Below are 12,366 nucleotides of genomic sequence, written 5' to 3'. Positions count from 1 at the left end.
GATATTTAAATTATTGATCAAAGTCAAAGTCAAAGTTTTTGAGTGATAATTTGGAGATCTTCGGGTTCGAATTTGGTGAAACAGACTTCGGATTCGGATTTGGAACGTCGAAAAATGTCAGGATAGGTATACTCGGTCCAAATCAAAGGTCGTTTAATGCCCGGTCAAAGTCGGTCAAAGTTCTGGTCAAATGAGGTCAACGGTCAACGGGTCAGGTCGGTTCGGACCGGTCAACCCGGTTCAGACCGGTCAACCTGGTTTTGACCGGTCAAACCGGTCAAAAACCGATCAAACTGGTTTCAAGCTGCTGCTGAAGCTTCCCCACGCGCAGTGGCGGCGCGTGTGACGTCCTACGGTGTCCTATAATTCACAGAAAAATTTCTAAAAATTATTTTAAGTGATTTCGAGATACTTACAAAGCTCGGTTCAAATTTTTGAAGGGCGGAGAACTCGATTTCAACAAATCGAAAACTTTGACCGCTTCACCTCCCCACCCGCCGTCGTCTACGGAGATCAAGGATGACACCGTCGGACTCGGAACGACACAAGGAACACGATGGTGCATGAGGTGTCGTAAACGGAGCAACAATCGGCGATGAATTTAATATTTTCTCGGCGATTGTACTAAAAAAACATTGAGACTTTGACTTGAAATTCCCGACGTTTGGTAGCGTTTCACTTCAATTAATTTAAGGGGTTTGTTCTTCACTCGATGATGAACACGATGGTGTTTTCAAAACGACGATCAGAGGTCAGACGACGTTGTGATCGTGGTTAGAAGTTGGGGCTTGAAAAGAAGAAAACTTATAAAAAAAAATTTGCTTAATAATTCACCCCCACACACATCTGATTCTCCATTTAATAGAGTGTCTGCCGACACTTTTTTTTGGGTAAATTCAGGGCTTAGTCCCTAAATTTTCTTAAACTCTACAACAACGTATAAGTTTTGAAAACTTTCAATTTAGTCCCCAATTTTCACCAATTACATAATTAAATCTTCAAATTTCAATTAAATATTATTTTCAAATTTCCAGGTTGTTACAATTCCCCCTTTACAAGAAATTTCATCCTCGAAATTTACCTTATGAAAATAGATGAGGAAATTGAGCCTCCATTGACTCCAATGTCTCCCAAGTAGCTTCTAATGGGCTACGATTACTCCACTGAACTTTGACCATTAAAATACGCCTATTCCGAATAACTCGCTCATCTCTCTCTAAAACCTGAATTGGGTCCTCCTCATATGAAAAATCAGGTCTCAGCTCTACCTCGTCAACCTGAATGATGTGATCCGGATCTGGACAGTATCGCCTCAACATAGACATATGAAAAACATCATGAATACGACTGAGCTGGGGAGGCAACTCAAGCTGATAAGCAACAGGTCCAAATTTCTTCAAAATACAATACGACCCAATGAATCGCGGACTTAGTTTACCCTTACGTCCAAATATCAATACCTTCTTCCATGGGGATACCTTGAGAAAAACCTGATCTCCAACCTCAAACTCCATATCCTTACGCCGCTTATCTGCGTATGATTTCTGTCTATCAAATGCCTCTTTTAAGCGAGTACGAATCAATCTGACAGTATCTTCAGTCTCTCGAATCAAGTCTGGACCCAAAGTTTTTCTATCATGCAACTCTATCCAACATATAGGAGTACGAATCTACGTCCATACAGAGCCTCATATGGTGTCATGCGAATACTCGCCTGATAACTATTATTGTAAGCAAACTCAACTAACGGCAATAAATCTTCCCAACTACCACAGAAATCAATCACACAACCCCGTAACATATCCTCCAACACCTGAATAACTCGCTCAGACTGTCTATCAGTCTGAGGATGAAAAGCTGTACTGAAATTCAAACGAGTACCCAGAGCCTCGTGCAAAGCCTTCCATAACCTGGAAGTGAACCTTGGATCTCGATCAGATATGATAGAAAACGGTACACCATGAAGTTTAACAATCTCCGAAATGTACAACTTAGCCAGTTTGTCCAGAGAATAGTTAATCCGGATAGGGATAAAGTACGCTGACTTGGTGAGTCGGTCAACAATCACCCAAATAGAATCCTTTTTAGAAGGAGTCAGAGGAAGACCAGTAACGAAATCCATCGTAATGCGCTCCCATTTCCACTCATGATTCTTAATTGACTGTAACAATCTAGATGGATGCTGGTGTTCTGCCTTAACCTGCTGACAAGTCAAACACCTCGCCACAAAATCTGAAATATTCTTTTTCATACCAGTCCAAAAGTAGCGCTCTTTGAGATTATTGTACATTTTGTCCCCGCCAGGATGCATAGCATAAACTACTATGAGCCTCCTGAAGAATAACCCGTCTCAACTCATCATCTTTAGGAATGCAGTAACGACCGTGAAAACACAAAATACCATCTTGATCCACAATATACTCTGAACTCGATCCTTGCTTAATTTGCTCAATAATGGGAAGCAATGAGCTATCCAAAAGTTGTTTGTTCTTAATCTCATCGGCTAAAGTAGGTTTAACCTGCAACTCTGCTAACAAACTATTATCATCAAATAGACTCAAGTTGGCGAATAAGGCTCTGAGATCTGATATTGCCTTACGACTCAAGGCGTCTGCCACTACATTAGCCTTCCCTGGATAATATTCTATTTCATAATGCATATACCGGGTACGGAAAGCAGTGTTCGGAATATCCGAGTCTTTCACTTTGAGTTAATAATAACCAGACCTCAAGTCTATTTTTGAAAAGATAGAAGCCCCTCGAAATTGGTCAAATAGATCATCGATCCTGGGCAGAGGATATTTGTTTTTAACTGTGAGCTTGTTCAGCTTCCTATAATCAATACAGAGTCTCAATGTTCCATCTTTCTTCTTGACAAAGAGAACTGGGGCTCCCCACGGTGATACACTGTGTCGGATAAATCCCCTGTCCAACAACTCTTGGAGTTGAACTTTCATTTCCTTAAGCTCCTTTGGGGCCATATGATAAGGAGCCATTGAAACCGGAGTAGAATCAGAATATACTTCAATTTCAAACTCAACCTCTCTATCTGACGGTAATCCAGGCAACTCCTCGGGAAAAACATCGGGAAATTCCTTGACAATCCGGATACCTTCAATATCATACTGAGAACTCCTAGTATCCACTATATAAGCAAGAAATGCCTCGGAACCTTTCTTGATCATCTTCTCAGCTACCAAAGCAGATACAACATTCGTCAGAAATCCATTGAGTTCCCCGATCATTATAATCTTTCGATTATCTGGGGTCTTCAGAATAGCTCTCTTAGTCTCAAAATCAATATTTACTCGATATTTGTCCAACCAATCTACGCCGAGAATCAAATCAAACTCTTCCAAAGAAAACTCCATTAGGTCAGCCAGAAAAATCTCTCCATTGATCTCAATAGGGCACTCTCTATAAATACGATCCAACACAATGGACTTGCCTAAGGGACTTTGAACTATCACCGAATGCTCAGTATTCTCAACAGGAAAATTTAGACCCTCAGAAGCGGAATACGATTTATAGAAATTGTAGAACCACTATCAAACAATGCAAAGTAGGGAACTGAATGAATAGTAACAGTACCTGAAATCACATTAGGCCCACCGCGATCCTGTCGAAGTCTAGCAGTGTAAACCAATGCAGGTTGTCTGGCCTCAGATCTGACTGGACCCCTATTTTGAGATACACAACCTCTACTAGCCGATCCGAATGATCTCTCATGAGTACGACCACCCGCAAGAGTCTGAACAGTACTCTGAGTACGAGCGGGAGTACGAGCGGGAGTACGAACTGAATGAGTTAACTTTGGGTAATCCTTTACAATATGGTCACCTGAACCATATCTAAAACATGTACCCAATTTTTTCCTGCATTCCCCATAATGAGGTTCCCCATAATAATTACATGACTGTAAAGATTGCAACCCAGAAGATCCACCATGTCTAGAAGGCTGAAAAGTTGAAGAACCAGATGCAACAGGTCTGACACTCGCACCGCCTCTCCGAAATGACTCACCCCTGCCTCTCTTGCTAGGGTGTGTAGAAGAATCAACAGAACCAGAAGGCCTCCTGAATCGATTTTGGGCTCAATCACTATCTCTCTTGTGCTCCATACCCAATCGCTCTATTTCCTCAGCAGTCTTGGCTATCTCAACCAATGCATCAAAATTCCTCTCCCAGTGGGTAGCGACTCGACTCCTGATCTCATACCGGAGTCCATTTTTGAATCTTAAGCATTTATCTGTCTTTGTGTCAACAAGTCTAGGAGCATAACGGCTCAATCGGATGAACTCAACCTCGTAGTCCATAACAGACATATTACCCTGCTCCAGATTCTGAAACTCTTGACGTCACTCCTACAAGTATCTCTCTCCGATGTAGCGACTCCGGAAGCGAGTCTTAAAAAGATCCCATGTTAACTAGTTTCTCAGAATACTACCAAAAATTGATTGCCACCATCTAAAGCTCTATTTCTTCAACATAGTTAAGCTCCCCTTCAACTTCTGCTCATGTCCGAGGTCCATCTCATCCATAATCCTCTCTGTGTCCTCCAGCCAATACTCAGCGTCTTTCGGGGGTCCACCAGTAATACCCTCGAATGGAACTACACCAGCAGCGACCAAAGAATTTGAAAGCTCTATTAATGACGTCTTCATTCACGTCCGTATCCTCATCTCCAGTGATGGGAGGGTCTCTCACATGAGTAAACTGATCATCATGAGAAATGGTCGGATCTACTTGCGGAACAGGAGGATCACGTGGAGACATCGGATCGTCAATCGTAACAGAAGGTCGAGTAACTCGCCCTCGACCACAACCACGTCCTGTCCTACGACCTCTAGCAGCACTCATCGTTGGATCTATAAGGCTCTACAGAAAGAATTTGAAATATATGTCAGGTTAGCATCATGGATCTCGAGAAAATTTTAAATCATATAAGGTGACATTTTTTTTATTTCTTAAAAATCCAAAATTTAGGACACATATACAGTTCGAGTGTTTAAAACTGAAAGCTCTGATACCATCAAATGTAACCTCCCCAGACCCGATCTATAAGTTAAACCCAAACCTAAGTGGTCACATATCCCATTCATAGGTTTTTTTAACAACTTATAGAACATTAAATATAATATAGAACAAAATATTAATAATACAGATATATCCAAAACGATAGCAAATACATATCACCAAATATAACCGAAAAACATATAGAGATATGTTCGTACAAAATAAGTAGTTGATCTCTCCTGATGCCAAATCTGCTAGTTTACGGTCTGCTGTTATCTGAAAAAGGTAAAAACTACATAATGAGCTAAAAAGCCCAGTGTGCTCCATACAGTGTATAAAAACATATTAACAAAATATTTTAATAAAATTTGTTTATGCAACATGTTTTGAAAACATGAACACTACCCCCATCATTTCACAATCTGTTTGTGTAGGTTCCCCAGAACCATACACCCGCACAACCAGTAAGGCTCTGAGCACACAGCCGAGGAGCCTGCAGATAATCTTCCTCCAATAATATTCCCCCAATGATTGTAATTAACATGAATGTATTCGCGTAAAACAATGAATAATTCTTTAAAAACATAAGAATGTTTCAAGCTTGAAAACCATAAACAGAAATACAGAAATCAAAAATCAAATCAGTAATGTATGGTAATTTAGATGTTGGGTAATAAATATTCAGAAAACGGTATAAAATACCGTAACCAGAAATCATATCAGAAATATACAGTAAATCAGAAATCAGATACACAATATTCAGATATTTATATACTTTAAAACAATAATATAACACTATCAGGAAACACACCTGTAACAGTCTGAGAAATCAGATAGGGAAGCCTATTACTGGTTTTCTCGATCACGCTCTGCTGCAGCGCTAGATCCTACGAATTGAAAAAAAATCCATATTGGAATCCTAATATAAATAATCTAAATATTATTTAAATAATTTACGGAAACCTACGGGTAATTCTCGTAGTACGCGGTTCAGGCTGATCTAACGAACGAACATCTCCAGACCTAACTGATCATCGCTCAGGTGAAACACAAGTACCTTCATAAAATATTTGTACTGAATCAATTCCTTAACCAAAACTCAAATAAATAATCAAAATACTAAAATACTAAGCCTTTTTGGGTTCACGTGCTCGATTTGGGAATTTCGGGTCATAATTTGGCAAAACGGACTTCGAAATCAGATTCAGGACGTCAAAAAACATAAAGTATGACCTTCTGGATATTTAAATTCTTGGTAAAAGTTAAAGTCAAAGGGTTTGACTGACAATTTGGAGACTTTCGGGTTCGAATTTGGTGAAACGGACTTCGGATTCGGATTTGGAACGTCGAAAAATGTCATGATAGGTATACTCGGTCAAAATCAAAGGTCATTTAATGCCCGGTCAAAGCTGGTCAAAGTTCTAGTCAAAGGAGGTCAACAGTCAACGGGTCGGGTCAATAGGTCGGGTCAACGAGTCGAGTCGGTTCAGACCGGTTCAGATCGATCAAAGCGGTTTCAAGCTGCTGTCGAAGCTTCTCCACGCGCAGTGGGGGCGCGTGTGACGTCCTACGGTGTCCTATAATTCACGGAAAAATTTCTAAAAATTATTTTGAGTGATTTCGAGATACTTACAAAGCTCGGTTCAAATTTTTGAACGGCGGAGAGCTCGATTTCAACAAATCAGAAACTTTGACCGCTTCACCTCCCTACGCGCCACCGTCTATGGAAATCAAGGATGACATTGTCGGGCTCGGAACGGTACAAGGAACACGATGGTGCGAGAGGTGTCGTAAACGGAGCAACGATCGACGATGAATTTAAGATTTTCTCAGCGATTTTGCTAAAAAAATGTTGAGACTTTGACTTAATATTCCCGGCGTTTGGTAGGGTTTCACTTCAATTAATTTAAGGGGTTTGTTTCTCACTCGATGATGAACACGATGGTGTTTTCAAAACGACGATCAGAGGTCAGACGACGTCGGGATCGTGGTTAGAAGTTGGGGCTTGAAAAAAAGAAAACTTATAATTTTTTTTTTGCTTAATAATTCATCCCCCACACACATCTGATTCTCCATTTAATAGAGTGTCTGTCGATATTTTTTTGGGTAAATTCAGGGTTTAGTCCCTGAATTTCCTTAAACTCTACAACAACCTACAAGTTTTGAAAACTTTCAATTTAGTCCTCAATTTTTACCAATTACACAATTAAATCCTCAAATTTTAATTAAATATTATTTTCAAATTTCCAGGTTGTTACAGAAATTATTTATATATTAGGATACTATTTAATTCTAATTTAAATTTTTTGATAACTATTTATAATACATATATATTTCGTCATTTTCTCCAAATGTGATATACATATATCATACAAAATCAAATAACTCGACTCACACTTAAAACTAAAACCATTAATTACTAAAATATTTTAGTTATTCAAATTGCATTTTATAACTTGATTTGAACTTAAAATTTTTCCAAATCAAATTAAAATTAAAAATTTATAACCCAAAATCAATTTATGTCTTTTCGTAATAGAGTCAAATCAAAATAATTAATTTTTCGAATCGAAAATTTTTACTTTAACCGTAAAGTGATCCGCTGGACATCCGAGAAAATAGTTCACTGGGCACTTTTTACTTTCTGCATAATTAAGCCTATAAGCCAATTGATTTGTCCAAATGAAAGGAAGGATATATAAAAACTACATAAATGATCATTAATATTTGAATACATTTTATTTTTCTTATTGTAGTATTAAAAGTAATATATTAGTCACTAACATTATCAATAGGGAAAATAAAAAACTTATTCAAACAGTAGTGATCATCTGTGTAGTTTACCTTTTAACATATGGGTAAATTTTATACTTTTCATCAATCATACTTCTTCTTACCTCTAATTTTGATTATTAAAGTATACAAAACTTTAATTTAATCATTCAATTTTGATATTGTGCCTTTTTTGTCGTGAGACAGTTAAATAACAAATTGTGAGATGACACGTTAAAATGACGTTGTTTTAACTCCTATAAAATATTAAATTTAGACCAAAATGATGTCGTTTTAAAAAATATTTTCTTTTTCATTCATTTTTCTTCCCTTCTTTTCCCCTTTTATTTCTCTTATTTCTTTCTCTCCCTCTTTTGAAATTATCCATATTTTTACCATCACGTTGTCTATTGTTTTGACCAGAGTCAGTCATTACCATCGACTATTGATTAGTCTCATTTTTCATCAAACTTATTTTGTCCTCCTAGATACGAATCTAATATCTATGTAACCGAAAACACTAAATTCATAAGTCTAACGTTATTTCACTATAAATGTAACACCCTAAATTTTGAGTCAGTAGTTTTGAGTTAAACCAAGAGGATTTTAGATAAACCCATTAAACTTGTATAAAATCTTAGTCCAAAAGTGAATTGGATTTGGGCTTGGATTGAGCCCAAATAGGTTTTTAGGAATTGATAAATTAAGGTTTTTAGGAATAGAGGGTCTTTAAAAAGGAGAGTTCACAATCGTTCACTGTGGAAGAATACCTCGCATGACAAAGTAGTGTCAGGTCAGTCGGGTTAACGCGTCATATAATAATTTTATTTCCTCAATAACAACTATTAACAATAAGTGATCGATTTGTTATAAATCAATAACGTTAGTGATTGATTGTGAGTTTTGAATCATCAATTAAGAAACAAAATAAAATTAATCAAACATTGGCTATCATTTATGTAGTTTACCCTTTTTAAAGAATTTTAACCATCATTGTTTAAGTTATGAGTCAAAAAGTCTTTTTTTAATGAAAATCATTACTTAACTAATAAATAATATTTATTACTGACGTGATATTTTACATGTACTAAATTATTTGTGTCATGTCACTAAAAGTGACTGAAATATATCTTTTTCAAAATTCAATGGTCAAAATCAGACAAATTTAAATAAAAATAACTTCTTTAATAATTATCTAATAAAAATAAAGGTATAATATCAAAATCCACTTTTTAATACCTACATGAATAGTAACTTTGTCCTCTATTTTTTTTTAAACATTTTAACTCATAATATTTTAATTTTAGTAGATACCATTTTTTATATAAAAAATATTAGTCGATTAATCACTAATATTTATTATTGATGTGATATTTTTACATAAATTATATATATATCATATTAATTGTTAAGTATATAGAAATATTACTCCATCAACCGATGTTCATTGTTAATTAACTAATAATTTATATAAAAATATCATTTTAAAAACTAAAATATTAAAAGTTAAAATACTTTTTTAAAATATATAGACAAAATAATTATTTTATTAATTTGATATCATATGTAAAATAAAAATATTTTATTTATTATTTTTACAATTCACGCAAATCCACTCATAAATTTTAGCTGACCCTTATTCCCATATGTAATAGGGTAAGGGGGAGGTATGATAGTAGGCTGCCCCCAACGCTAGATTAAGAGCAGTTTCCGTGGGAGACCTTCGAATTATGAATTGCCCACCGTGAAACTTGATCCTACGACCACTCATAAAATGCATGCTAAAACTTTCTCTTACCCATCAAAATCTTCATCTTTTTTTCCCTTCTTTCACATTTCTTCTTAATCGCCATCATCTTTGATATTACATTTTAACCATTACCCCTTCAAATTCATTATGATGTACAACCCAATTGCATGCTAATAAGATCAGGTTTTTTGTCCACTTAGATCAACCCAAAAATTAATCTTTTAATCTGCTTTCGATTCAAACGAGTTTAGAAAAATCCTACCTAAATGTATAATTATTTTTATTAGATGAAATAAGGGTCTATTTGAAAAAAATAGAAATTGATATTATTACAATTCTCTCTCTATTATAATATTATATCGAGTGAGGTTGTATTCAGTTTTTATCCTAAACAAAGTCTCGGCCCGAACTGAATCCATCTTATTTATTTTATTTGAATTTGAAAAATCAAAATAAAAAATCGACTCGACCAAATCGAGTCAAATAGAAACTTATCAAATATGGATGAAACAGTCATCCCTGCATGTTTCCCACAACTCTATGAAAGCCCCTCGAGGTGATAAGTTTAAATAAAAAAATATTTTTTAATTAGAACTCATTATCTCGACGTGTCGAGGTCCATAAACATTGAAAAAAATGTTGTAGGTTCTACTTACCTTATTTTCCCTAGGAAAATAAAACCCTAACTTACGCTCTATGCACATACATAGGTTAAATGGGTTTGGGCTTAAAATGTAGTGGTGGAATTACACTTGCATGATGAGACTCCAAATGGACCGTCGATAACTTGATGCTGCCCTGTGTGTCTGCCCCTTGCGGCTGCAATTCTTCTGAAATTGGATCTGCACAAAGTTGGAAGCAAAAAGCAATTGACAAAGGGTCAACAAGGCAGCAAAGTTGGTGAATGGTCCACAGTCAATCAACTAAAATTTCATCTTCTTTTCATATAGTCAACCCCCATAAAGGTAACGCTTTTTTGTCATCATCTCAAGGTAGAGATAAACAGTCGATTAAATTATAACGAATGGTCACTCTCAGCCCTGCAAATATGAAAGGAGTGCATTCAGATTTACGATTTCTCCAATGCCTCTTGATTGTTCGGGTTGAATTTAGAAAAATGGGGATGCGGCCATTTAATCTGGGAAAAGTGTAAGTGGTCCAGAAAGCAAAGAATTTTGAAAAAAATTATCAGTGTTTTGTTTGCAAGAATCTTTGCAGGGTTTTTGTTCCCTTTCTTCTCCGGGATGGACCAGAACACATCTCCATCTTTGGACTCACTCGATCAGGGATTTGGATTTTTTTTTTGTTAACAACAATATTCCGATTCTGAAAGTTACAAGCAGTTGATCCTTTTGATTTGAACAGAGAATCGTAGTAAGTAATTCATAGTAAAGTTAGAAACATATCCAAAAAGGAGGAATCATAATTACATCTAATTAATGATGGTTAAGGAGTCTCAAGAAAAATGTAAGGTCTATGATCATAATTGTTACTCATAGGTTGTTAGATTAAATAAATATAACTGTCTAACAGTAGATTTTAGATCATCTCCAGCCCTTATCTCTACTCTAGAGCATCTCTATCTTTACTCTAGAGATGAAACAATAATTCATCTCCAGCGCTATCTCTACATTACCATCAATTTTACTTTATTCATAATATTTAACTATTATAATATTAATTTTACAAATATAAAAAAATCAGAAAAAATAGAAAAAAATCCAAAAAAATTACAAAAATATTAGTATGATTACTTATCTAATTTTAATATATTTTTATCTATTTTATAATTTAATATACTTTAATTTAAAAAAAACAAATGTAGCGTTAGCTACAGTACCGCGCTAGATGTGGCGCGGTACTGTAGCAATCCTTCACTGTAGTGTAAGATGTGGCGCAGGGCTGGAGCTGTTTTTTTCTCCACACTGGAGATATTGCTGAAATGTGGCGCAACATTGGAGATGGTCTTAGCCTGACGAATCATGTGAGATCCTATCAAATGTTGCCGTTGATATAATTCTCCCAACGATTCGATTATAGAAGTTTTTCTAAAGATTCTGATTGTAAAAGGAGTACAAACGAAGAGTCTAAAGAGGAAATCCCTTATTATGATATTAGTGTTGGTATAAATAATGGTAGATCCAAAAATATTTTCGAATGTGTATTTATATATATAACATAAATTTTTTATACGATAGACATAAATCAAATATACTTTCATTTAAATATATTTTCATTTTATAAAGATATACGTTAAAATCTACCTATTTCATTTAAATATACTTTCATTTTATAAAGATATATTTTTAAGTTTTTGCTTAGAGCCCCGAAAATATCGGGGACGACCCTGCTTGTGGTAAGAACATTTGGAGGAAATATAATAAGTTTGCATTTAAACACATCATAATTGATGAAGTCAATGTGCAAGAAAGATTCTTGCGGATGAAAACAAAAGCCCAAAAGGAAAACGATCAACCTGTATTATACTATACAATTGATTGTGATGGAAACTTCGAGGGTTTGGAATTCAACAAATACGCATTGTTTTGTTGTACCAACAACATTATTTGTGTGATTTAGTGTTTGACTCTGCAATTATACGCCTGAATGTGAGGAAATGCACTTCTAAATTAAAACTTCAATTAATGAAGAACGCCGGCCAAGGTGATCCTTTCAATTTCACATTATTTTGACCATTTCATTCCTAGGAGATTGTGACCCTAAACTTATAGTTATTTGAATCCTTCATTCAAAATTAATAATAAAGTAAATTGAATACAAATAAATATCCAAATTTGTATTATCTAATGCGGTTTTTCACAGGGTTCA

This window comes from Hibiscus syriacus, unplaced genomic scaffold (assembly GCF_006381635.1).
Source record: "Hibiscus syriacus cultivar Baekdansim isolate YM2019G1 unplaced genomic scaffold, ASM638163v2 tig00017335_pilon, whole genome shotgun sequence".
Taxonomy (NCBI): domain Eukaryota; kingdom Viridiplantae; phylum Streptophyta; class Magnoliopsida; order Malvales; family Malvaceae; genus Hibiscus; species Hibiscus syriacus.
This window is presented reverse-complemented; position numbering follows the sequence as displayed.